The following is a 4,235-nucleotide window of genomic DNA, read 5'->3' as shown; positions in this document are numbered from 1 at the left end:
GCTGCGGGCGCCTCGGGGCCAGGCGGGGCCGAGCTGGGGGCGGGCTCAGCGGGGGCGAACAGCCTATAGAGCGTCGAGTTGTGAGGTTGGCAGACACCGGGTTCGGCCAATGAGGGGTGCTGCTTTCTGTGCCTCACACGGCGCTGCCCTGCCATCTCTCCCGCCATGTTCCTCACGGGCGGTGGGGGTGGCAGGGAATGGCTGAGGGGCAGCTTTGGTGGCTCCTTTCTCTGGTAAATCCCACTCCCAGCCTCGTCCTGGGGACGTGAGGGAGAAGCACTGCTTCCCCCTGCTGCAGTGCAGGGGATGGCATCTCACAGGGAGCCCGGTGTCTCCACAGGGAGCCCGGCCCCTCAGCTGGGCAGCAGGGGGGCCTGCGCAGGCTGCTTGCCCTCTGTGTGCAGTTCACAGCTGCCCAGGAACAAAACCAGCCGCAGCAAACACCACGGCTGTGTGATTCCGCTGCACCCTGTTTCCTGCCCGAGGAATGGGAGAGCAGTGGGTACTCGGCAGATTGTGGCCTGCCGCGAGGTGAGGAAACTGCTGTACAGGGTCACAGGGGAACAGATTCCCCTCACTCTAACCTCTACTTCCCTCCTTCCCTCAACTGCATCTTTAGTTACTTACAGCAGAAAGTAACTTAGTTCTCAAGCAAAAGTTGGAAGAAGGTCACTGATAACGAGCAGACAAATCCCACATCATTTCTCCACAGTCAACACCTTAAGCTTTTCAAGGGAAGGAATCTCTTTTTTTTTTTTTTTTTTTTTTTCTCTTGGTCAGGAGTAGCTGTGATAATGTCACCTTCCCTTTTCTGTTCTTTGCCTGCATCTTCCAAAGAGGCCTTTGCCATAATTTCACATCCCACAATTTAGGGCCTTGGCACGTGGAGCAAGTGGGTCTGCAGCAGCCGTTAGAGCAATGCAGGAAAAAGAATAAATCAATGCTTGGAGATGGGTTGTGGGTTTGTTTTTTTTTTTTTACATTTTGGCAACTTTTCTGTAGTACAATGTGTATGTTCCTTTCTGTAGAAGAACACTAAAGCATTACTAAGTACTTGATGAAGCTTGTTATTCATTGATTCAGGGTTCAGTAATAAATCACTCCTTGCAGCACTCTCTGCTATTCCACTTTAGTCATAATTGAATTTTTTAGATTTGTTATTGATAATCCAAGAATACCTCCGTGCTGCATCAGTAATGAGATGAGATGCGAAGAGCTGTCTTCAGTTCTTCAGGGTAGCAGTACGCATCCTGATAATTTAGGACGTGTTGAAGAATAAGTACATAAACAAATATGTTGCATTACCATGTGGAGCGGAGGTTGGGTGACTACTGGCTTTGATCTACATCCTGGGGAAAGTGGCTAGAAGCATGATCCCACCTTTTATTCATGCTGAATAAGTGGATAAGTAAATGTTCCTTTCTTCGGTGCGTCCAAAGAGATGCCTGCGCAGAGGATGATTTTGATTTAATCCATGTGCAGGTTAACAGAAGAGAAAAACCATGATGGCATATGGGCAGCAGCAGAAGTGATTGCAACCCAGCCCCTAGACAACGCCGCAGGAAAGCTTTTCTGGGCCCAAGTCCCACCTGGAAGGGCACATGTGGAACTGTGAGACAAGAAAAATGACTTTGCCATGTAATGCTACTAGGCTGAAGGAGAAAGGAGCTGGTAAGTATTCACTGTAAATAAAGAGTAGTTTCAAAGGCACACCAAGCTCCCTATGGAAACAGCTTGAAAGACACTGAAAAGTATGACTTCATACCTCCTTTGCTTGGTTCCAGCAATTATTTAAGGGTAATGGCTGCTGTAAATTACATTTTTTTCCCATTATTATTACACTGACATTGTCTTGCTTCTTTGTAAACTTTTGAGGCATTTGAGAACAAGAAAGCCTTTGACTGTATCTTTTATGTGCTCTTCCTTCAGCCTATTCACCTCAGCACCTCAGCCCTCCCAAGCTGTATGGAGAAATGTCTGCCTCGTTTTTCAAGGTTCACAGCAGAATAAAGAGATTTAATAACCAAACAAACATGAGATGGCTCTGAGTGACCTTAAGAAATGAACACAGCTCCTAATGCCACCCCTTGTCCCTTCCTCTGTGCCTGCTCTGTTATTGTGAGGTGAGATTTGAAAAAAAAATGTTGCTTTGTGACTTGCATTCAGAAATGGGCAGAGAGTGGAAGGACAGCACTGATTTAATCCCTTAGTCACCACAGCTCAATCCCCTTCTTACCCTCCTGCTTCCTTAGAGGTATGATACTCCTGCACGGGAGCAACACCGGATCCTTTTATGTTCATGCGGCTGCAGAGCCCCGTGATTCTGATCTTGACCAACTTGAGGTGTCTCCAAGACCATCCTGGTGCTTCCCCTCTCTGCTTAATCCTGAATCTAAAGAGGGATCCTTGGGCTTCCAGGCATGGCTCTTTCCCCTTGCAGGTGGCAAGAGTTAAATTGTGGCAAACACATCTTAAATAAGTTTTACTACAGGTCCTTAATGTTCTCTCTTATCGCAGAGTTTGCCCATGCCTCCTTGCATACAGAAGTGAGAAAAATACATGGTCTGGCCTGCTGGAGGTGCTGTGCTGGAGTTCAAATTCAGTGATGGTGTTTGCAGGAAGGAAGAGGTATGTCTGCTGAGATCTGTGCTAAGAGCACTGTATCCTGCCTTTACAACCAAGGTTGGCCTCCAGCTGCAGCACCACTCAAGGGAAAAAGTAGGATCCCTGGTGAAAACTCTCCTGAGCCTCAAGGACCACTGACAAACTGCCCACAGCCTTCCTGTTCGCAAACCCCAGTAACTGTCCACATAGAATCACAGACTGGTTTGGGTTGGAAGGGACCTTTAAAGGTCACCTTGTTCCCACAACCCTGCCCCGGGCAGGGCCACCTTCCACTAGCCCAGGTTGCCCAAAGCCCCGTCCAACCTGGCCTTGAACCCTTCCAGGGAGGGGGCAGCTACAGCTTCTCTGGGCAGCCTGTGCCAGGGCCTCACCCCCCTCACAGGGAGGAATTTCTTCCTTACATCTCATCTAAATCTCCCCTCTTCCAGTTCAAAACTGTCACCCCTCGTCCTATCCCTACATGCCTTGGTAAAAAGAGTCCCTCCCCCCTTTCAGCCCTGGGGGGCCACTCTAATGTCTCCCCGGAGCCTTCTCTTCTCCAGCTGAACCCCCCAACTCTCCCAGCCTGTCCTCACAGGGGGTGCTCCAGCCCCCCCAGCATCTCCGTGGCCTCTTCTGGACCTGCTCGAGCAGATCCGTGTCCTTCTGCTGTTAGTGCCCCAGAGCCGGACCCAGCCCTGCAGGGGTTCTCCCAGAGCAGAGCAGAGGGGGAGAATCCCCCCCTGGCCCTGTGCCCACCCTGCTCTGGGTGCAGCCCAGCACACCGTTGCCTTTCTGGGCTGCCAGCGCACGGTGCTGGCTCACAGGCAGTTTCCACCCTCCAACCCCCCAAGTCCTTCTCCTGGGGGCTGCTCTCCAGCCCCTCCTCGCCCAGCCTGGGTCTGTGCTGGGGATTGCCCCGACCCACGGGCAGGACCGTGCCCTTGGCCTTGTTGAACTCCACGAGGTTTGCAGGTCCCCCCTCTCCAGCCCGTCCAGGTCCCTCGGGATGGCGCATCCCTGCCCTCTGCGTGTCCCCGCACACACAGCTTGGTGTTGGCAGGGAACTTGCTGAGGTGCCTCCATCCCACTGTCCATGTCATTGATGATGATATTAAACAGTACTTTTAAATTAGATCTAAGGAAGAAATTCCTCCCTGTGAGGGGGGTGAGGCCCTGGCACAGGCTGCCCAGAGAAGCTGTGGCTGCCCCCTCCCTGGAAGGGTTCAAGGCCAGGTTGGACAGGGCTTTGGGCAACCTGGGCTGGTGGAAGGTGGCCCTGACTGGGTCAGGGAGGTGGGCCTAGATGATCTTTAAGGTCCCTTCCAACCCATGCCATTTTATGATTCTGTGATTTTTTCACTGGTTAGTGATTTTTTTCATGTTCTTTTTCAGCACTGCCACACAGTGGCAGAGTTGAGGCTGCTTCTAAATGGGGAAGAGACTGAAGGTTTAGAAGAAATTCCTCTTTGGTTAGAAACTGCCTGGCTGCCTGTAATCTTTCAAGGTGTTAACGGCAGAGGGCTTTTTCTTTGTCGAATTTTACTCATGTTTTTAGGTTGTTTTTCTAAGGAGCTGAGGTAAAGGGGATTTTGTGGTCAGTCTACAGTCCTTCCCCCCAACACAAAACC

The sequence above is a fragment of the Athene cunicularia genome (assembly GCF_003259725.1).
Source record: "Athene cunicularia isolate RWA chromosome 5 unlocalized genomic scaffold, athCun1 chr5_part1, whole genome shotgun sequence".
Classification (NCBI taxonomy): Eukaryota; Metazoa; Chordata; class Aves; order Strigiformes; family Strigidae; genus Athene; species Athene cunicularia.
This window is presented reverse-complemented; position numbering follows the sequence as displayed.